This window comes from Haemaphysalis longicornis, unplaced genomic scaffold (assembly GCF_048455015.1).
Source record: "Haemaphysalis longicornis isolate Haplotype H1 unplaced genomic scaffold, Haemaphysalis longicornis Haplotype H1 scaffold_8, whole genome shotgun sequence".
Taxonomy (NCBI): domain Eukaryota; kingdom Metazoa; phylum Arthropoda; class Arachnida; order Ixodida; family Ixodidae; genus Haemaphysalis; species Haemaphysalis longicornis.
In genome coordinates, this window is record NW_027526445.1 from 172,475,736 (window position 1) to 172,499,486 (window position 23,751).

General features: G+C 49.1%; 1 long non-coding RNA gene across 1 annotated transcript in view; it reads left to right on the forward strand.

Annotated features, from left to right (window-relative positions):
* Positions 1-935: 935 nt before the first annotated feature.
* Positions 936-23,751, forward strand: part of LOC144149309 (uncharacterized) — a 28,707-nt gene continuing 5,891 nt past the window's right edge. The window contains exons 1-2 of the long non-coding RNA XR_013318258.1: positions 936-1,056; positions 4,167-4,277. This is a non-coding gene — a long non-coding RNA (uncharacterized LOC144149309). The remainder of the gene's footprint in view (positions 1,057-4,166; positions 4,278-23,751) is intronic.

The following is a 23,751-nucleotide window of genomic DNA, read 5'->3' on the forward strand; positions in this document are numbered from 1 at the left end:
CTCCCCTTCCCCCGATTCACTAGCTTGTCACGTCGTCACTACTCTCAGTGAGCACACAGAAAAGTAGAGGCGCGCGAATTTTGGAATATAGGATTCTATATCGAATATGTATTTAACAAGTGTCTGCATATTGAGTCAAACATTTTTAAATGAGAAATATTATTGCCCAATTTGTGTGGAGCTTCGGAAACATAGGTACAAATATATATACCTTAGTCATAGGCAATCAGGACTCAACACACCTAATTGGCTGTGCACTTGTGCTTGATAGCAAAATGGTGAAAGAAATAAAAAACAAAAGACTAAGATAAGACGACAAAGCAGCCGAACAGTAGCTGATATTGACATGAAGAAATTCCGGTTATTCATTGTGCTGCGAATGCAGCAAGAAATATGACTGGTCCGTGCACTCATTGAATAGGGGGCAGGTATGTCAGTGGCTTGTATCCGCATGTCGTTAGTGCAAGCCAACTAGTCATAACTATTGAGTAATTATTAATACCACTACATCGACGGGAAATCACTTTGCGGCTCATAAATTTTACACAAGTAGGTTCCACTACTGCACCACTGTTAGAAGTTTTGTTTTGCGCGAAAATGCGCACATGTTACTCTTCCCTGCATCGGTTAGGCGTCCTAGAACAAGACAACCTACAAGGGCGTGCCGTGCTGCAAGGTTTTCTGAATCATGGCCGACTTCAATAGCTCTATTATTTGTAAATAATAACTTCCGAAAGCCCGAAATATTACCACTGTAAAACTGTGCTGCGAATCAAATGGAATGGCAAATACTATCTACAAAGTCTTTGTAGCGTGGAATTTTTGCATATGTTCACAAAAATGTCTACGAGCAAATTGTGCACCAGACTGCGTACTGTGCGTCATTAACTCCTAAGATTCTTTAAGCCATTCCTTCCTTTACCCCCAACTTTCTTAGGAGCACCCGTGAATGTACCCCCTGGATTGCCGAGTGGTTCTGCAGAAAGCATATCGAAAGTTCAAGGAATCCGTCTGGAAAATGTGAACATGGTGCACTCGTGTGCTACTTGACCTCCCGTAAGTATTCGTATTTTTAAATCACCAATACCCTTAGGGACCCGAAGGGCTATAGCCCAATAGGGTGAAATGTAGTACGGAATGCAGAGAATGCATGACTCGCTTTGAACAAGATACACAGCTGTACTAAAGGAACAGTAATCGGATACAAGGGGAAATTGTGGAGGTAGTTCATGTAGTAGCATGTTAAAACAAATAAGGAAATAAACCATAAGTGCTAACTTTAAAGAAGCAAAAGTTTGAGTTTAACAAAGAGTGGAACCATCGAAGAGTGGAACAGTTTGCCTGCAACCAGTTTAAAGTCTCCTGAGCTTACTTGCGCCGAAATTTGCCATTGTTTTTCTAACTATTGCAACTGTTCCGCGTTTACCTCCCTACTCTTTCATTTCGTTGCTTCTGTATAAAAATGTTCGGCTTTCCGCTTTTAATTTTCTTCGTTGTTTTGTCGATGTTGTATTGAAATTTTGTGTACGATAACTGCATTACCTTGCCCCTCCTGCTTTGCCCTCTGGCCAGCAGTATTTCTAAATAAATAAAAATAACATGAAAACGACGGTATTTCTTCCCCGGAACAAAGGTTATGGTGTGTGCTTACACTTCAAGCGGCAATCTAATATTCACTGCGAAAGAACTTAAAACGTGTGGAATTAATGAGGTGTTTTGGATTTAACGCGAGCGTTGTCAGTGGTTCCTAAGATCAGGAATATTGCTTCATGGTTTGAAGTGCCCCATTTTGAGAACATCGGTCACCGTTGTTGTTGAGGTTGTCCAGTTGTGAGAGTGGCCACCTGTGTAAAGAGTAAATAAAGGATTTGAACTCAGCTATGTAGAGCAGCAGCCTGATCCTTCGCCGACTGTGCTATCTACGCACGTCGCCAGCGTAAAAGAAAAGTTGCCCCTCCTGTTCCTTTCTTTCGGACACATACACAATTCGGGGATTGACCACCAATCCAGAGCTTTGAGGGGCAATGTGCCAATTTCCGAAATTTCACGAAATCGCTACTTGGAAACATAACAGTGGTAGAATAGTGCGTGGCGTTTGAAACTTGAACGGGATTGCGCAGGAGTATGACAGGTGCACACGAGCAACGCAAAGCCCCTTTTCCATGTAAGCTGTGATGTGTGCCAGTGTGCTTGCGGATTTATTTCGCGCCGTAAGATGACGAAAAGAAAGCGAAGAAAGAGAGGTGTACAGTGTGTTGCAGAAAAGCCAGTCGAAGTAATTTGCGCCAAAGGACAAAAATAAACGAAAGCAAAGAAATAAATGCAAGTACAGCTTTTAACCGAAAGAGTTGTTAATAAGTATTTCGAGAATTTTACATTCATAGCACGTAAGCAGACTTAGGTTCCACGGGAAATTTTTCTAAAACTTCTGTTTGCCCATTCTGTCCACCTGAATTGTACTCTTGAAGCTAATTCTCAATTTTGCGCGTCCCTCGCTGTGCAGCAACATGCACGAATGCAGGAGATTGTGAAGACGCCTGCCGCCCCCTGGGCGAAAACGGCGTCCTCCAGACCCATTGTATCAGCAACCAGTGTCGCTGTAAGGTGTCTGATCGTAAGCCTAAATTTCACTTGCTCATTTTACTGTACAGAGGGATTTAGGATTGCCTACAAGCACAGATGTAAGACGAGAAGTATCTACGTGACAATTACAGCATTTTGTGCTTCCCTTACCGTCTCGCCAGCTCCGCCATGTCTTTTCAGGGACCATGAAGACGAAATACAAGAAGTTGATTAAATGCACAACTTTTCCCGTTCAACAATGAAATCGATGTAATCGCAAAGCTCACACAAATAATTGAGATGCTGAATGAAGCAGACGAAGCCATAACGATGCCACAGCTGCTTTTGTGGCTATATCTCGATGACGCCCAAGTATGCGTTTTTTCGGCGATTGGCGTCCACTGTCCGCAGCCAGCCAAGATGCATGAGTGGGCGATTGTAGAGGGGATTCTTGTTCTAGATTGTATCATTTAAATCCCACGTAGCAGTTAACTCCCTGATAGCCGTAATGTTAGTGGTGGTACATATTACGTCACCGCTGCCCATATTCCGTCAGTGAAGGGTGAAATTTGAGTTTTTGTATTTGTTTGCCCTTTTCGGTTAAGAAACGCAGTTTGTTGCTGCAGCACAGCAGAGTGAGTTGCCAGAGCCTAGTTCTTTCAAACTGGACCAGGTGGTATCCCAGCTCCTTGGCCCCTTCGAAAACCATAGTAAAGTCACTGTCTCAGTAGCAACTGATGGTCACCTGTTAGCCATCAGCAGGGACCAATCAGTTCCACACTCATGAGTCACCATCACGGTGACTCATGGGTAATTACCCACCCGTAATGACTTCCAGGTCACAGTTACTGAAGGGGGACGCACTGCGGGTGACTGTCAGACCCACTGCGTATCGGACGGGGGAGTGCCGGTTGAGTGAAGGGGAAGATGGCGGGAGGGAGGGTAAATGGAAAGGGAGAATGCAGAGCGGGATGTGTGATAGGGAAGAGGGGGAACCGGGTGAAGCTGCGGGTAGAAATTCGGAGACGTGGGTGTACGACCAGGTTTGTTAAAAGTTTACTGAGACATATAACTTAAAGTAGGAACGATGATTGAATAAAAGTATTAAAGAAAGTTTGGCAGCAATAGAACAGTACCAAAACTCGGGGTATAGAGGCAGTTGGAAGTGCCTGGAAATGACCTTCGCGTTCCAGTGCTCATAAAGATGCGGTGATATAAATGTATAATAATCACTGTGGATTGCGACTAAGGTTTAATGTATTGGTCTATTATGTGGTACTGGTAGACGATTATCTTAAAGCGTTCTTCCTGCACTACTGATGTAATGGCGTAAGCATTCACGCGTTTTGTACTTCATACCAAGCAGGATTGTGCGAACGCGCTCGATGTGTGTGTGTGAAACTGTCGTGCCCAGGTCTTTCATTTCTGGGTACTTAGTTTTTAGGCTTTTCACTCAATACTTTATTTGAGTTTGGTTATACTGCTGTCGCGCCCGTGGCAGTCGCAGAATTCGTGTGTTCATAGGGCATTTCGTTCTATGACTTTTATACTGTGCACCCAGAGCATGCGACGTTCCTGTTTTCTATTAATTTCTTTATTCTCAGCATGTACGGAGTCCAACTGCAAGGAGGCGTGTGTGAAGAAGTCAATAGGAACGAGCCTTAAATCGTCGGAGTGTATGGCAAACAACTCATGCGTCTGCAACCTCATCATCCGTAAGTATATATTTCATTTGCAGTACACATGCTACTCTAACACAGGCGTTGAAGTAACGGCGAAATGCCTCTGGATACTGACCCCCGTCCCAAGGGCTGTCACTGGAATTCTTGCTGCAATGGGGTGTGTTGTGCGGTAGTCGGTACCGAAGAAGATGGCTTGCCCGCGCGCAGCCATCTCGTCTGGGTTCGAAGGGAAACGCATTTTCCCTTCTCTTTCTTTGTTCAAATTCACTTTAATGAACTTTCAATTAAACAAAATCCTCGGTTTGTTCTGGGATACACATAATGCGGGCGTGGCAATATTGTGACATTTTCTATGTACTGTGAGCAAGATGGACTGAACTGGGGAGCCGAAGGAGACGGCGACTTCTGGAGTGTTTTTCGACGAGCTAGCTAGGTGTAGTAGAGGAGGACTTTGGTTACGGGAGGCAGTCAGCCACCTTTACTGACCATCCATCCAGCCACAAAAAATCTTTCGCTGCCCAAACATAACAATATGTGCACCTCAGTGAGTCTGTGCTATCACATTCACACTTACGCTTATCTGCGTTGTCAGCTGAACAGAATGTGCGGCTGAATGTGAATGCTAGTTACTATGCTTGTATATGACGCAATTTTGCACGAAAGTATGACAGAGGTAATGTTTTTTCGCTAGGTATACGGGCTTGTCTTTAACTGAACTCATGGGGTTTGAAGGCGCCATAAAACAAAATACAACCTTGGGTATTTTGAAACGTTTGGGTGTTGGTAGCTCACTCAGCTACATTTCAGCCACGGAAAGCTTGTAACAGCATAGCTGGTCAAGCGTTTAGTTCCTCCGTATGGCGTTACAAGAAAAAATACAAAGAAAAAGTTCCTGCCTTTCTTTTCTGTGAAGAAGGATGACCTGCAAAGCTGGACGCAGTACACAAAATGCACAAAACAAAATACGTTTGTTCGTAATTTGCGATCGATCAACTAGCACTTAGCCCAATGAAATTTTGAAGGACTCGAGATTTTTTCTAGTGGACAAACATGGAGCTCTTTGTTTCCGTCACACGTCGTAGTCATTTTAGTGTCTACGTAACACATTAACCCAATCCGTTGGACCACAGAGGACAGTGAAAGTTCGCACTGGGGCGTTCGACGTACATGCACGTTTAAACCTCCCACCAGCATAATGGAGACGTCAACAGTGAGGCCACGAAACCTATATCTGCCCGTGCACGACACCCGGCCCCTTCCGTTCACTCTCAACTCATGCCTCATAAACATGCAACCAGTTCTGAGCGCGTGCTTAGAAGTGAAAGGCATCGCGAAAATTGTAGCTCTCAAAGCCCCTAATGTTAAACAAAAAGAATTGGCTAAAGTCGACGTTGAAATACATCCCGGAGAGATTCCCAACTGCTCGTGGAGCTGAAACTTGCACAGGAAACCGCGGCGGTAGCCTGTTTCGTTGTTTCGGCATCCATTCAGGCTTCGGTTCCGGCAAATATTAATAATAATAATAATAATAATAATAATAATAATAATAATAATAATGCTCCTTCGATTCCCACTGTTCTTCCTCCGAGCGAACGACACGTGTCTATCCATAGGGAGTTAAAGCCTAGAAATGCTTGAGCCTAATTCAAGTGACGGACATGTGGCTGTCTGTTTCCGCCCCGCTTTGTATGCATCTTAATGTCTGCGTAACACACTAACCAAAACCCAAACCGCTCGACCATGTCGCTTTGAGCCGCAAGAGTTCCGCATTTAAATTTCCCGCCAGCGCCCCGCGCATGTTATTGGCAGCGGCATGCAGACCAGCTGTGCATGCACGCCCCCCTGCCTCCACGTCCGACCAGCGCACTCCTAAACTGGCAGCTGGTTATGGGTGCGTGCGTAGGCTAGAAATACAGGGGCAGAAAGTTGCGCGGAAAGCTTTTCATGCTGAAAAAAAATTCCGGGCTCACGTCGGCGTGCGAAACTGGCAACTTGCTCTGGGGCGGTATTCTCGTAACTGTCCCCTTTGAAAACGCTCTTTTGCGTCCCTTTCATCGTGACGTACTTCCGGTTAAGCAGTGGGCCTTTGATTTAAATACTGTAACTCTTCTTGAAAACACATTTTAAATATCTAAAACCGTACCAGAGTATCTTTTATTGGATTTATTTGAAAGTATTTTGAAAAACTAAACGCAGTAAATTTTTATTACGAGGTTTAAAGTTTTCACCGCAAGGGGAGGAATGTCCAAAGATTGTAGCTGCAGTCAGCTGTTTCCTTGTGACAGTGAAGTGTAAATAATGCTGCGGCTACTCAGTTTTTCGCGGTTGGACTCCGTTTTGACGTCGGTGACAATGCCCGTGCATCGAGATAACCGTCCAGTTACGTATTTTGGCATCGACCCACTTGTGGCATGCCGAAGCGGGCTTTTCCAAGGACCGGCATCGTTAGGTGGTTGACATTTTTGTGGTGCTCTACGAGTAAAAAAATGTATAAGAGGAGAGACGTTTTGTTTCTTAATGACGTACCTGTTCCGCGAGAAATCTATGAACGTGAATCTAGTGTATGTGTATGCTTAAAGTACCAATAAAAGGTTATACATGTCATCCGGAGTGCTTGTGTAATTTTGGTCGTCTGCTCGACACCTATCAAGCTCGCAGACGATCGTTTCATTCCATTGCACCTGCTGACCGTTAGCTAGCTCGCAAACGATCCTTTATTTCACTGTGTGGTGGCGGCGTATGATGCACAGGCTCACGGAGGGCTGCGACATCGATATCGTTTCTTCATTTCGGGCCGCTGACTGAAAGCCACCGCTAGCGAAGAAACGAAGGGTGCATAACACTGGCTCTTCGACGCTGAGCCAACGCGTCCACAGAGCAAGTTCTTCCCGGAGCTCGTTGCACAGCAGCCGCACGATCCTCAGGCAAAAATGCTGGTGGAATGCTTTTCGGGGCATATCGAACGCGTCTACATTGCTTCTCGACCGCTTGTTCTGCCTGCGAGCCAACAAAAAGGCGATAATCGGAGCATTCATGACTGCTTCCAAAAACCGTCTGTTTGAAATTAAAATCGCCTGTTCGAAGAAGCCGCGGCCAAACGCAGTTGGTTTGCCGCGCTTGCGTTACGTCATATCCGGTTGTTTCCTTTAGCCAATCAGGGCTCGCTCAAAAGAGACACTTTTGAAAGGGACACAAAAAGGACCAAAAAATTAGCAGTGGCCTACATCGGCTACGCCAGGATATACCTAGCGTGAGCTAAGGTTTAACTGGTTATTCTTAGGTTTCCTGGTAGTCTAGGATTAGCTGATTATCATGCTTACTGTTGCTAAAACGATTTCCAAACCAATCCAATCGAATCCAATCCAATCCAATCCAGTCCAGTCCAGTCCAGTCCAGTCCAGTAAGTGGTGCTCGCGCATGGCTCCTCCCGCAGCACGGCTCTCCAGGAGCCACGCAAAACAGCTATCTAGCGGCTCCGGCACAGCGTCAGACTTGGCTACTGCGCAACGGAGGTGGACAGCTAGGGACGCGCCGGCGCCAGTGCATCGGCCGCGGCTATGACGTCACTCCTCTGGAATACGCAGACCGGCGAATGCGCAGACTTAATGGACCTCGCCCGGGGTACGTCACGCGGCGGCGGTGACGTCACGGAAAGCGCACGTGCTGGGTGTGGCCGGGAGGGTAGGTGGCAAAACATTCGGACCGGCGCGCGGTGCGTATGCAGTGAGGTGCATTAGACGCGCGCAAAAGTGGACCTTTTGTTTCTGTGTTGGCTTTTCTTATGCCGGTTTGGCTGCTGTGATCTCGGCTACGCAAATCGTGGGAGCAGAATCAGCGGCTTCAGACTTTTCGGAGTCCCCAAAGAGGCACATTCGGCGTGTATTGTGGATGCGTGCAATGTGCCGAAGAGGCTGGCAGCTAAAGCAGCGACATGGTCTCGTCTTACTCATAGGAAAATTTTCCATTCTCGAACTTCTGCTGTTCTCCAAAACGCGGCCATACCGTCTACATTGGCAGTCCGCGCTGATTCGGGCCATGAAATTATGCTGTTTATCAACCATATGCTATCATACATCACTGCAGAAATTTGGTCAAGTGAAATAGGGCCGGGGGTAGGGGGCATAGGGAAATTTTCTTGCTGCTAAACATTGTCATGTATTGAGGAGGTCGAGTAGTGTATTAAAAACACACTGAATGCCTAACCTGCTTAATCAATGTTTCGACGAGGGAACCGCGATAGCCGCCTGTCGCCAGATCGACAACGACAAGTATGGTGGAAATTCATTGCTTGCAAGTGCAATAAATGTTTACCTTGATCAATTATATTCTGCTCTGAGGATGAGGCAAAACAGAGATGTTGCCGTGCTCACATGTAGCATGGGCCGCTCATGCGACTCGAAAAATATGTGTGCCCCAAGCGAACAGACTCGGTGAATGTATTCTTTTGTTTCGGCCTCCCGACGCCGGCGTATGCAGCGGGCGTACAAGGACACTAACTTTGACTATCATGAAGTGATGACTACCGAAAATAATTTCAGGGTTCACGCAATCTATACGCACTAACAATATGTAGCTTCTATGTTACTCTCACAATGACGATGAACCGTTTCGGGATTTTACTGGGGAAAAAGGTAACAAGACAATCGGTCAATTACGTAGAGAACGATATCATCGCGATATTTTTATTGTAATACGTTTTGGCTTTCGCTCTTCATATTTTTCTTTCGTTGCTGCTTAATTTACTTTTTAATTCTTTTATGCTCTACCTTTCCTTTTTCCCCACAACATGAAATTGTGTGTACGCCATTGCCTCCGGGCTACGCAAAGGGACCAAGAACAGAAAGCTTATACGCTACCTGAGGCACCGCGGTCAGCTTAAGCGGACCTCGAAAGCAACAATGAATGAACTTTCCTTGGTATGTGTCCGAACACAAAGAATCTTAAAAAAACATTCTTGGAATGCGTCGCAAGAGCACCAACCTTCAGAATGACAAGTTTAGGCTGTTCTGTCGCGAATTGATTATCCGAAAGCGTGGCCCCTCTGTTAACCTTACGCGAAAGTGTTGCGGAGGTTGTAGATGCGGAAAGCTACATGGAGGTGCGACGGCCACAGCTAGGATAGCTAGACCTCCACCTGCAAATGTAGGCGGCCAGAGACGGTCCGAACCAACGGCACATCGTTCCTTTCGGGCGCCGCGCGGCCAGGCCGGGCCGTCGGCGCCATAGAGTTTCATACAATGTCGGCGCAGGCGCGTTCTGCCAACCGCCACCGCATTTCACGGCCGCCAGCAGGCGCCACCCGTCGCGCACGTGCGCTTTGTGACGTCATGGTGTTTACATACAGGTAGAGGTCCATTCTCTATACACCCGTATTCCAATAGACCTTATGCAAAAGTGCCGCCATCTACCGGAAGAAAAACGAAACGAGCCCGCGACGCCTTGTTGGGGGATGGCGGTCGCGGAATTGCTTGGTACAGAGAGTGTGAGGGGCTTTCTGGGCTTGGCGATCCTTTTATATTCAGATTTAAGCGTAGCAAAATGAGCGGCGAGTGATCTGTGGACCTTTCTCTGTTGCCCCCATTTGCGAGCGACTTCGTAATTGCGCATTATGCATCAAAAAAGCAGTCAGGGAGGCACCGGAATGGGCGCTTTTGGAGGCTGTCGCGTTTCCTCACCTTTTTTTTTTTTTTGCTTTGAGAACGAAAATATTGAAAGTGCATCCGTGTTTTTTCGCATCATGCGGGTTTCTCAGGAGGTCATTCCTGAAGCGCTTCGAGCCGATGCGCGCTGCCCTTAGGTTTAAATGAGGAGGGGGGGAGACTCCGCATATAGCTATGCGCTAAGGATCCTCTTTGACGCAGAAGAAACAGCAAAAAAAAAAAAAAAACAACACGTAATAAAATAAATTACATACCTGGCATTTTTTAACAGCGGAGCTTTTGTAGCTGGACGTAATGTGTAGCGCGTAATACCCGTGCCACGCGTACACGAAAAATGACATTAAGAGCTTAAAGGGACACTGAAGTGATTTGTAAACATTGCGGGATTACTAGCGCAAATTGTAGTTCGGAGTCCGTAGGCATTGTTTCGACTACTCTGCCCGCGTTTACGCGAATTTATTTAGTAGAAAAATAAATTCGAAAATGCTGTCCTCCTCTCTTTACGCTCGCCCATTTTCTGTGGCGTTTTCGTGTGACGTCAGAAGGAGATGAGCTGTAAAATGGCTGCGATACTGCACGGTTCGCCGACCAGCCGACCTACCGATCGAGTCAGTCGGCCCAGCGTTTCGTCCGCCGGCCGCCGACGGGTCGTCGCTATTCGCTCGCTCAATTGAAACTAAGCCACAGCACCTTTGTGAATGAAAGAATGTGCCTTTTCTTACTTTGTTAGTTTGTACACTGTGTCAAACTCAGAGTCCGGGTCGCTCCACACAAGCGCTGCACAAGTGCACATGCGACGCTTCGCTGACTTTACGCTAGTAGGAAAATCTAAGGCCAATTGAAGGCGGGAGAAGAGTCAGCGAAGTCAATATAGGTACTGAAAAAATAAAATCACCTGAAACTTTTACCGTACAGCGCAAAACTAGGGAGCAGGAAGCACTTTTTGCGCTGGGTAAACAAGCACAGCGGTCAGCAGCACGACCGCACATCTGCGAACGCTTTTCCGTCAAAGAAATGCAATTGCTAGACGAGATATTGTGGAAGTTTGGGGGACACTTACTGCAGGAGTGATATACAACAAATAGTCACATAAAGTACTTAAAATGCTTAAAATAAAAAATTGGCCGCGTATCTGCTCCTTTCCTTGCAAATGACGTCAAAAGACGATAGTCTTTATCGGCTTTTGCGAAGTTAAATGCCTCCCTTCGCTTTACCGCTCACCTCTCATGTTGTTCCTCTTGCGCCGCGTTCCTCCCAAGGTGAAGACGCCAAATGTTTGCTTAAATCATTTTAAATTTTGCGCGTTCCACTGCTCCAAACCGGGTGTCTCGATGCGAACGCTGCCGTACGGCGAAGACGCGCGTTAATCGAGGCACCCTACTTCAACGTTTATAGAACCGCGTTTCCCTGCTCCACGTGCGTTGCAAGCAGAACGTGGAAACTATCTAGTGGAACCTTGGGTAACTGCTGCCGGTTGATTTCTTAAAATGGCCCCAGAAGCTATAGTGGCGCGGGCGACAGCAGGCGACGGCGGAGTGAATTCTTTTTCTGCAGTTGATGAAGTATTTAATTTCGCAAAAGTCAAGCATGTTTGAATTTTTATAAAGGAACACTGCAAATATCACTTCTGTATTGATTTGTTGTCTCATAATTGCGTAATGTCTTGTTCTTCTTCAACAATGTTGACAAGTATGAACATTACACCGGACCAAGACGGGTAGATTTAGCTGTGACTATATAAGACTGTTGCGCAGGCATTTTTTTGCTTTGGCCGGGTGGCTGAATCGAGTCATAGACAGACAGACGGACAGACATACAGACATACAGACAGACCAAAATTTCTGGGTTTAAGTAGCCCAAGAAAGACTATCGCCTTTAATAAAAGTGTAAATTGGTCATACATTATAAACCTTATATATCCGCGTCGGTCAGCGCCGGCTCGTGGCCTAGGACTGTGAGTGTTTATTTATAAATGACCAGCAATAAAGAAAAAAATTCCCCCGCATTTCCCCGAGGGGGAGAATGTGAAAGTGCGAATGCACGGTTGTCGGCCCGCTTGCGGCGCTTGCGCTCGGCCCCCGCAGCCCACCGCCTCGCCGCCTTCTCTTCCATGTCTTCCATCGGGTTTTTAGTATCACGTGTACACCACGCAGTTATCAAGCCGCTATAACGCCGCTGAGTCGCCAACGCACGCCGCTGACGACGTAGTTTGAATGCGTTAAAGATATAAGGCGCGTCACTAACACTGATATCACCGTCGCGTCCGTGGCTTGGTCGGTAGAGCGTCGCGCTGCGGCCGCGAAGTCCTCGGATCGAAACCTGGCGCCGGATGCGGTTTCTTTTTTAAATATAGAGGAGCACTGCGGACGCCGCCGCCGCCGCCGCCGCCGCCGGCGGTGGATGGTTTGGGGTCGCTTATAAAGTGCATTCGCACTTAAAAAAGAGAAAAAAAAAGCTCGTGCCCTAGCGGTCTCAGGCGCTGGAATTTGTTTTGAAAGTAGCAGGTTCGAATCCCCGAGGGTGCGTGTGTTTTTTTTTTGTAAGTTGATTTTTTCGTATGCGGCCGAGGCTTTCTGAACTGAGTTCACCATTTTTAGGCCGTAACGTTCACTGCTCCACGAGCGAGATCGCAGAACGCGCGCATACTGACAATGACGTGCTAGCGAGTTCTCGTTGGCGTGCTGTTGCCACAAGCACCGACTGCTTGCGGGCAGTGGGCCCAGGCCTGAGTCAGCACACCCTTGGCCTGGTGCGAACTAGCTTTTTACGAACAGACATGAGTGAGGCAAGCTCCGAATATGCGGGAAAAGCGCATGGCATTTGAGAGTCTGCGGTGACGCGGAGGGCGTTCATCCACTGCGTAGGCCTCGTCTAGTGATTTCTACGATTCCAAGCCGCCCTGGGAGGTTTATCTTAGACATTTGACAGCCGACAACATGGCAGAAGCGCGGTACGGCGATAATTGAGAAATCGAGAATGCCCATCCAACAACGCCATCAGATGTCAAGCATATTGTTTTACAGAACCGAAACCGAAACCGAAACTTTTGATTGCTAACCTGATTGATTGATTTGTGGGGTTTAACGCGCCGACGCAACGCAGGCGATGAGGCGCGCCGTAGCGGAGGGCTCCGGATTAATTTTGACCACCTGGGGATCTTTAACGTGCGCCGAAATCTCGTACACACGTGATTGCTAACCCTGGGCATCGTTCAATCACGGTGCCCCCCCCCCTCCTGACGTCACAGCCTTTAGTTGGTGCGGCCGCCGCAAACCGCGCATAGTAGGTTTTCTTCTTTCGCGCTTTGTAAAATAATTACCGATTTGTCAACCGGATGAACGATGAATATTGTGTTAATTTGAGCCAGTCTACACAGTGCAAGCAAAAACGGGAGCTTGACAAATTCACTTCAGTGTCCCTTTAATGCCTTAAATTTTAATGCCATTAATTCACTGCTACACGCAAAAATCTAATGCCATTCGCCCTAATGTAATTTTGGTTTAAGGAGTTCCGCACAACTCATTTACCTTCACGAACACCTTGAATCTGCCTACCCTCGAGCCCGATGAGCACCAAATAAAACCAACGAAACTCTCAGCACCAAAGTGTTGACACGGAAATGTAGCTGAACTTCAAAATAAGGCGATTTTTTTGCACCCTTGGTGCCGAAGTTTTCAAAAAGACGAAGTTCACTAAAACAGCGGCAAAAAACAAAACATTGTGTCACTCGTCGTGCTAAATTTTTCGGATTTGGCTACCACTGGCAGGCGATGGCAGCTGATTAAGCCACTTTTAAAAATGGCTCACACCATTTTTAAGAAAACACTGCCTCTCGTAACGTTTTATTTCCCAAAAAATATTTGTAACCCTTGTAAGATGTTTTTATTTACCTCAAAGACCTCTAAAATATGATCGGAGGAGGAGGAATGAACTTTTATTGAGGCCCAATCCGACTCCATGTGTGGAGGCAGACCAGTGGGGGACTCCTTAGTCCAGGAGTCCCTGGCTCTGGCTGGCAGTCCACGCCCGTCTCACCAGGTTATTAAGCTGGGTGCGGGGTTCAGAGCTGGACAGCTGCGCCGCCCACTGTGAAGGGGAGGGGTGGGGATTGGGAGGGAGGTCGGGTGTGTGGGAGCATTCCCATGCGATGTGATACAGTGTACCCCTTTCGGGGCAAAACTTGCACTGTGGTGAGAGGTGGGGAAATTCAAATGCCAGAGTGTATTGTGAGGGAAGGTCCGGGTTTGAAGTTGACGGAGAGTGATTTCATCGGCTTTGCTTAGAGACGGGTGAGGTGGAGGGAAGGTGCGGCGAGAGAGCTTGTAGTGTGTGAGGATGTCAATGTAGGTGAGTAGGGGGTGGGCATCTAGGGTGGTAGGAGGGGGGTCAGGGGCAATGGCCCGGTGTACCACTTTTCGGGCCGCGTTGTGCGCCGCTTCATTGCCGGCCAACCCACAATGGCCAGGGGTCCATAAAATGTGGCACTCCTCGGGGAGGTAAGTGGAGTGTTCGATGATGCGTTGGGCAGTGCGAGGGAGTAGACCTTTTTGAAGGGGTCGGCAGACTTCCTGCGAGTCCGTGATTACTGTCACGTAGTCGCGACGAGTGGAGGTAAGGGACAGCGCAATGGCTATCTCTTCCGCTTCAGTTTGTGTTGAGGCTCGTGTGGAGGCAGTGCCGACCGTACTTTTTTGACTATCTACAGTCGCGACGGCGTAAGTCGATCGGTTGGTGTATGGGGATGCATCGACGTAAAGCGTGTCCGGCAGATGCTGGTAGTGGGTGCGGATGTAGTTGGTTCGCGCGGTGCGACGACCATCGTGGATGCCTGGGTGCATGTTCCGGGGTAGCGGGGCGACTTTAATGCGAGCGCGTAGTAGGGGGGGGGAAGACGTGCCAGGCGGTGAGGCTCTGTCGGGGTCGGATAGCCCAGGCGAGCTAAGGTACTAGAGCCAGTGGGTGTAAGCTTAAGGCGTTGGAATTGCGAAGTTTGTTGAGCTTCGCACAGCTCTGTCCAAGTATTATGTACTCCCAAGCGTAAAAACAAGTCAGTAGAGGTGTTAGTGGGGAGGCCGATTGCAGTTTTGTATGCTTGCCTAATTACAATGTCAAATTTCTTGTGCTCTGCTGGTTTGAGGGACAGGTAAGGAGCTCCGTATGTAAGGCGGCAGATGAGGAAAGCTTGAACCAGAAGGGAAGTTTCAGCTTCTTTGAGACCAGTACGTTGGTGGGTGATGCGCTTAACTAGTTGTGCCAATTGAGTAACTGCGCGTTGAAGTGCGAGGATGGTGTGCGAGCCGGAGCCATCTCGTGGGATTGTGAGTCCGAGTACCCTGAGATGGGTTACTACAGGAACGGGGCGAGTCTCTATAGTAAGAGCCGGGTCCGGCATCGGCGCCGTGTGTCGTCCCCGAGTTCTCAGCGGAAGGGTTATCAGTGCGGATTTTTCTGGGGAGCAGGTCAGATCACATTTAGAGAGATATATGGTAGTGATGTCGATGGCTCGTTGAAGCGATTCTTGTTGCTCGCCCATGGAACCTGAGTTGGTCCATATCGTAAGGTCGTCGGCATATAGGGCATGGTGGAGGGATGGGACGGTGTCCAGTAGCGGAGGCAGATCTTTGAGAAATATGTTAAATAGCAAAGGAGAAATGACGGAGCCTTGTGGGGTTCCTCGTGGAAGCGCTGGGAAGGAGGGTGTGCGTAAATGGGAGATCCCCACTGTAGCGGTGCGGTTCGTAAGGAAGGCTCTCACATAGTTGTATAGTCGTGTCCCAACATGGAGAGTGGCCAGGCTGTTTAGTAAGGCGTCGTGGGAAACGTTATCGAACGCGCTCTTGATGTCGAGAGTGAGGATACAGTGCTTGTGATGCTTCGGAAGGTTATTGAGAAGGTCTTCCTTGAGCTGCAGGAGGACGTCTTGGGTAGACAGGTGAGGCCAAAAGCCGTACATCGTCGGGGGAAGAGGTTGTTATCTGCTATGTACGGCGTAAGGCGATTGTAAACCATGTGTTCAAGCAGTTTCCCGAGGCATGAAGTAAGGGAGATAGGACGCAGGTTGGGTATCTCTATTGGTTTGCCAGGTTTGGGGATAAGTGAGATGTCAGCGTGTTTCCAGGCAGGCGGAAGCGTCCCTTGTGTCCAATGATCATTGATAAGATTCAGGAGCTGGTCGAGGCTGGCAGGAGGAAGGCTGCGTACTACACGATTCTTGATTTTATCATGACCTGGGGCTGTGTTGCGCGTGAGGTTTCTGATCGCTGCCTCGAGTTCTTCGTAGCTGAATTGCGTGTCCAGCGTCGCGTTAGGGTCACCAGTATAGTCTGAATAAGAAGGCAGAGGAGTCTGTGGAGAAAGTCCGTACCTATGTCCAGTTAACATGGTGGTTTGAGGGGTGGGCAAGGGGGGACAGGGTCATTGTGTGGGGTGTGGGTGGTCACAGCTGACCAGCTCACCTGAGAGGGCGTGGAGGGTGGACCGGACGATCTTCGGAGTGTGGAGAGGGCTGGTTGCCGGGTTTCTTGTGCTTGGCGTTGGAGGCGGGTGCGCGCGGGCGGTGGTGGGGGCTTGAGCTTGCGGCGACATTCTCGACTGGCCGTCAGGTGGGGGAGTCCGCACAGCTGGCACTGAGGTTGGCATGGGTGGTCAGGAGCTGGGTTGGGGGAATGGCACCGGGAGCACAGGTTGGGCTGAGGGTTGGGACAGACATCGGGTCGGTGTCCGAGGTCGCCGCACTTTGCATAGCATTGATAGGTATTTCGGTACGGGTGACAGCGTACCAGGGTGCCGTAAGCTTTCACGTAAAATGGCGCGTGTGGACCGTCAAACGTGAGCGCTGCTGTGTCCGAGGTGCCGAGCATGCGGGCTTCAATGATGGGCGGTCCGGTGAACGTAATTATGGCGAGCAGTTGCTCAGGAGGTGTTCCAGGGTCGATGCCTTGTATTTCTTCGCTATAAGTTCCCGGAGGGTTCTTGAGGTACGCTGTGACATCATATGTCGTGTCGCCAAGGTGGAGGGTGGTGATCTTGCGCATAGCGTCGGCGCATACTTCGCTAGGGGTGCTTGTCGTGATAAGATTCTGCTGCGGTTGCGGGAAGGTGATAACATGCCTGTAGAACGTAGAGGGTGGGATGCCGGGGGCTTGTTGCAGGCTGTGTGCGAGCTGTCGCGCTGGCCAGGCTTCGACGCGTAGGCCGGACCTCGGGCGGATTATCACCTTGTAGTCGTTCATAGGGAGTTCCGGTTGGATTGCCCTGCGTGGAGCAGAGACGAAAGCTGGTGTGAGTGAATTTCTCTTTTTGGTCATGATGACCATCATGCCTAACACATTTATAGCCTTTGGTGTTTCGCGTGTAGCACGGCCCGACCAGTTCATGTCATTTGGCATCTTAAGGACTTCAGCACTTAATGTCATTTTTTGTGTACGTGTGGCACGGGTATAACGCGTGTGGCGTGTAACCCGTTAAACATTGTCAATAAATTACCAACAAATGGCCAATGAATAATTAAATTACCAATAAATTGCCGAGCGCCGGTGAGCGCATTTCTCGCGGTGACCGCCGGGCGTCCCCCGGCACGCGCAAAGGCTTTAGCAAAAAAAAAAAAAAAAACTGCGAAAACCCTAAAGAGCGAGAAAATGCCGAGCGCTCGTGAGCGCGTGCCTCGCGGTGACCGCTGAGCATCCCGTGCTCGCGCCCTAGACAACAAAACTGGCTGCACACTACCGCTTAGAAATGTCCGCTCGAAAAATGTGACCTTGGGAAAATAGGCTGCGGTCGAACAGCAGGCGAAGAGCAGTAAATGATCGATACCTGGGTTACTACGTACGTTACTTGCGCTATTCATGGCGCTACGTGAAGGTTGCAGCTCTCGCGGATCCCTTATTTCCTGTAACGTTTGGCAAACGAAACAATGCGTAGTACTTCCATAAAAGCCCACCGAACGTCCAGAATAAAAAGAAACACGGGCGCGCAAAGCACCAACGGCAGGCAAAACTTACGATAAAGTACCAGATGACCGATGCAGCGCGCCTTAACTACGAGCAGGCAGTAGTTCTCGGCGGCAAATACAGGGCTAGAAAATAGCTCACTTTGGTACCTTTTTTGTCCTGCACATATTATTCGATTCGTGACTATGCATGCGATGTAGCTATAATATTACTGCGCGAAGGGAAGTCGACACCCGCAAGAGACTTCACGCAGGGCTTGAATCATGCTTCCGTTGCGAAATAAAAAAAAGATGTGTATGCTATTTCTGTTGTCGTCCCCGTATCATCTTGGGGCACAGCAAGTTTCACGGCAGTATTTAAGCATCTTGGACAACGATAAATGCCGATGTGCGCGTCGCTAACCCCTGGCTATCGTGTATACTACGGTATCCGGAGATGCGTGGAATCCCCCAACATGGCGGAAGCGCAGGCGGTTCCCGCAAGAGGGCGCCAGTTTTTGCATAAGGTCTACTGGATTAAATTTCAATCCAACACAATCCAATTTAATCCAACCCAATCCAATCCAAATCCAAGACAAGCCAAGCCAAGCCAAGCCAGGCCAATCCAATTCAAGCAAGCCAAGCCAAGCCAAGCCAATCCGATCCGATCCAAACCAATCCAATGCTTCTCGCGCTTTATAGTGCCGCTTCTCGCGCTTTATAGAACGGCCCTTCACGGCACACGCGAAACTGCTCAACCCCGGCCAGTGTAGCCTGCGCTACAAAACGAGAATACCGCCCCTGGTAACGCCTACGAAGGGCGCTACCGCCGTTATCAGAGGAGTGCGCAGCTTGTGAAGGAAGCATCATTGGTGGCGAGGGTAATAACTGTTGTGAAAGTGATGTCGAAGGTGGCGAGGAGGAGCACCGCTGCGGCGCCGAATAAATCGAGTTTACCGGAATGAAAACCGTGGGGGTTAGACATATACTGCTTTGCAGTAAAAGACCCAGCCGACGCGACAATGCGCCTTATGAAGAGCTTCCGGCGTTAGCCAGACTTGCACGTGGGCTTGGTCAACGTGAGTAGCTCACAAGAACAGACTGGCTCGGACTTAGATCAGCTAACCCAGGATATGCAAAGCGAAAGCTTGGATTAGCCTGTTTAAGTCTTGGTTTCCCTCGCAGCCGTGCTAGGAGCATTAAAATACCAGGGAATATCGGATACCTACATAAGACTTCTAGAAAACGTGCATAAGGAGTGCACGGGCTGGATCACCCTCCAGAAGCAAAGCGATAAATTCTTGATCCGAAACAGGGCAAGACAGGGAGACACCATTTCGCCAAAACTATTGTGAGCACAGGCGGCACCGTTGTTTCATAACTGTTACTCGAATAGCCAAACCCACCTCGCAACTCATCATCAGTGTGGCGCATGCTAGCACCACACCATCTTCTTCATCTTTGATCCTCGTGCCTTTTTCACCATCACTTTTTGCAACGGCCTCTCGGCGAGGTTGCGTCGTCATTAAACGCGTCCTTCAAGTCTCTTGTGTCCGAGTCTTGCACGTGGTGGAGGTGCACCTCGATCCACGTACGCTCTCCCCGGCTTCTCCCTAGAGCTTCGCTTAGGTCGGCGTGTCCCTATTCCATTTCTCAGCATGTCGAAAGGCGATCCGACCAACCCTGCCGATGGCCCAGCACCCGCAAGCCCGCCTGCCCCAGCCTGCATGATCAGCAGCCGGCAGCGAGACCCTCAGATGTTTAGAGGACTTCCTGGAGATGACGTAGATGATTGGCTCAACGATTATAACCAGGTGAGCGCCTTCAATCGGTGGGATGATAAGCTCAATCTCACCAGGGTCAATTTTCATCTAAGAGAAGTCGCTAAGACATGGTACCGGAATAACAAGATAACAAGGAGGGCTTAACGGACTGGTCGTGGTTCACCACAGAAATACCTAGAATATTTGGCACGTCCACTTTGTGCGCAGACGCGGCCAAGAAGAAGCTTGCTGAACGCTATCAGCACCCCGCCGAATCGTACACGTCATACAGTGAAGTCGTTCTGGCTTTATGTAAGCGAGTGAACCGAGAAATGGCTGAGTCTGATCGAGTGAAGCACGTCCTCAAGGGAATTTGTTACTTTGCGTACAACGCGATCGCCGTGCAAAACCCGACCACCGTGGGTGATATCGTTACGATTTGTCAGCGCCTAACTGATCTACAGGCCTTGCGCCGGCAGCCATCATCTTCCGACACACTTCTACCTGAACAAGGCAACCTGTGAGCCATGATAAGAGCAATAATTCGCGAAGAGCTGCATGGGCAGACGTCATCGAGCTTTCCGCTGGTGCAGCCTCAAGCATTCAGCTCCAGTCTGCGGGAGATTATCAAGGAAGAATTGGCCGCAGTCACGTGCTCTTCACCTCCGAAGCCCGACTTTCGCGCCGGGCCTGTGCACTCTGATGTGGTTGTGATGCCACACATCCCGTCCTCGCCCTCCGTTCCTGAGTCTTCGCATGTTCACCTGGCCCCCGTCTCCGCTGCATACCAACCGGCCCCTCACGATGCACCATACTACCCACCATGGCGGCCGCCTCGCCCAACATGCTACTACTGCGGCATCCGGGGCCATATTTCCAAGTTCTGCCGACGGCGCCAGCGGTATGAACTTCAAGTATTTTCTACATCGCCACGGGGTGACTCCCGGTCCACGAACGACTACCGACCGGAGCCATTTACCTAGCTATTCTCGCCACCGCTCAACTTCTCCTCCGGACTCCGTTGATCATCGTGCCACTACCAGGTCTGACCGCCGCCGATCCCTTTCACCTTTCCATCAATTTTCGTCTCCCCCCACCCCCTGTCCAGCCTTTCAGAACGTCAATCGCTGCGCGGAAAACTAGGAGCCGCAGTTCAGGAAGGTAGAACTGCGTTACGCGGAAAAAAGACAAGTCCTCCTGACCGGCCATGCAATATTTTGGAAGTTGTTGTCGAAGGAATTCCCGTCGAAGCTTTAGTGGAAACTGGCGCGAGCATTTCCATTATTCATGCGGACTTGTGTTCGCGGCTACGGAAGGTCAGAACTCCTTTTGTTGGTTCTCCTCTACGCGGCGCCAACAAAAATGTGATTCAGCCTTCCGGGCAGTGTACAGCGCGTGTATTCATCGAAGGCATCCGTCATCACATTCTCTTCGCGGTATTAGCCCTCCATCAGATGATCCTAGGTTGGGACTTCTTGTCACCAGCATCTGCTATCATTTCCTGTCGTGAACCCGCCCTTTCTATTACTGACACGGCTTTCGATACGGTACCGGACGGGCGAATGCATCAATTGGTGTCAACTTCCGATTTTTTTCTCCCTCCTGAAGAATCTGTGTTTTCCATAACGTCTGACAGCATTGTCGATGGCGATGCGCTCATCGTGCCAGCTCGACACTTAATTCCTAAAGGACTTATGATACCGGCATGCCTTGTACGTTTTTCTTCCGCTTCAGCTCTCGTAGCCGCTGTGAACACTACGAGTGAACCCATTTTGCTATCTCAAGGTGCTACGGTTGCTTCTGTGCCCCGCGACGATCTCGTAATCGTTCTTACGGTCTCTCCGCTTTCTTCGGACCAACCAAGCCACGCACCAAAGCCCTCGCCCTCCCTTTTTGCTAGTACCATCAGTTCTGACCTGACCTCGGATCAGAAAGAAGCAGTGCTCAAGTTGTTGACTAAGCACCAAGGATCATTTGACTGCTACTCTTCCGTCCTTGGGAAGACGTCTGCGCAACCCATCGAATCGAAACGGACAACTCCTGCATCGTCCATCGCCGCCCATATCGTGTGTCTCCGTCAGAGAGGAAAATTATTCAGGAAAACGTGGATGATATGCTGAAGCCGGATATCATTCGGCCATCATAGAGCTTTTGGTCATCACCCGTTGTACTAGTTCGGAAGAAAGACGGAAGCGTGCGATTTTGTGTCGATTACCGAGCCCTGAACAAGATAACTCGTAAAGATGTATACCCGATGCCGCGTATTGACGACGCTCTAGATACCTTGCAAGGTGCAGAATTTTTCTCCAGCCTTGATCTTCGGTAAGGATACTAGCCAATTCCTATGGATGAGGCCGAGAAAGAAAAAACAGACTTCGCCACACCAGATGGTCTGTTTGATTTTAACGTTATGCCTTTCGAGTTATGCAACGCGCCTGCAACCTTTGAGCGCACGATTGACGATGTTCTTCGTGGCCTAAAATGGAAGACGTGCATATGCTACCTTGACGACATTGTTATCTTTTCTTCTACCTTTGACGAACACCTTCACCGTCGAGACTTAGTTTTACCGGGCCTCGCGAATGCTGGTTTGCACATAAACACCAAAAAGTGTCGCTTTGCGAGCAAACAAATATTTGCGGCATGTCGTCAGCAGTGATGGGATTCGCCCCGATCCCGACAAGATTAACGCCGTAGTTAATTTTCCGCGACCTCTTCGTCAAAAAGACCTTCGAAGTTTTCGGGGCTTGGTATCCTACTTCCGTCGGTTCATCCGTAATTTTGCCCAAATTGCGTCGCCACTCAACAAACTACTAGCATCTGCGACCCCGTTTACCTGGTCTGGTGACTGCGAAGCGGCATTCCAGACACTCAAGGATGCCTTGACTTCTGGACCGGTTCTCTGCCACTTTGCTGATGCTGCACCCACTGTACTCCACACGGGACGCCAGTGGACACGGTATAGGCGCGGTCCTCCTACAACGCAATTCATCATCAGTACGATGTGCTGTTGGGCTAGTTGGTGCATTATGTATCACGAAACTTGCGCTGAATAGACATAAACAGACGGAGGAAGACGGACGATGCGCAACTCACAACTATTTATTTGCAGGAAAAGAATGTGCTTTTATGTGTTTTTTCTGTCTTGTAAAAGCCTATATAAGGCAACTTCTTTTCCTGCAAATAAATAGTTGTGAGTTGCACATCGTCCGTCTTCCTTCGTCTGTTTATGTCTATTATGCGCAAGTTTCGTGATTCATCATCAGTAGAGCAAGTTGTTGCTTATGCACGCCGTACTTTTACACCTGTGGAGCAAAACTACAATATAACTGAAAAGGAATGCCTTGCCGTTGTTTGGTCCGTCCAAAAATTTAGAATGTGCTTGTACGGGCGTCATTTCTCGGTTGTGACTGTCCATCACGCGCTTTGCTGATTGTCGTCACTGAAAATTTGTCGGGCCGTCTCGGTCGTTGGATTCTCCGTTTACAGGAATATGATTTTACAGTTCAGGGAAGAAACACATTGATGCGGACGCACTTTCCCGCTGCGCGCTGTCGCCTCAGTCAGATGATGAGCATCGTAGTGTGAACTCCCTAATTTTGCCGAGTGCACCTGCAGATTACGACGCCTACAACTTGCATGATAACCTGATCTCTCTGCAGCGGGCCGACACGTACTGTCGAGACCTCATCAATCGCCTCGGTGGCTTGGCATAGCCTTCTAACAGCCGCTCGCGTGACCAGCTGGAGAAATTTCGACTTTTGAATGGCGCTCTGTATAACTACAATTACCATCCTACCGGCGACAGATGGGTTCCTGTGATTCCCCGTTCGCTTAGAAAGGAGATCCGTGAAGAGCCGGTTCTTCTGCCCTGGCCTCGCCACCAGTGTCGCCAAGTATGTTGCATCTTGTGCTGCTTGCCAGCTCCGAAAACATAAAACCATGGTGCCTGAGCGACTGTTACAACCCATGCCATGTCCGTCCACTCCTTTCCACGTGGTGGGAATAGACTTGTACGGGCCCTTGCCATTGACGACAGCAGGTAACCGATGGATCGTCACTGCGGTGGGTCATTTAACCAGATACGCCGAAACTGCCCCGCTTCGTGCCGGATGTGCTTCAGAGGTGGCTCGTTTCTTTCTAAAGGACATATTCTT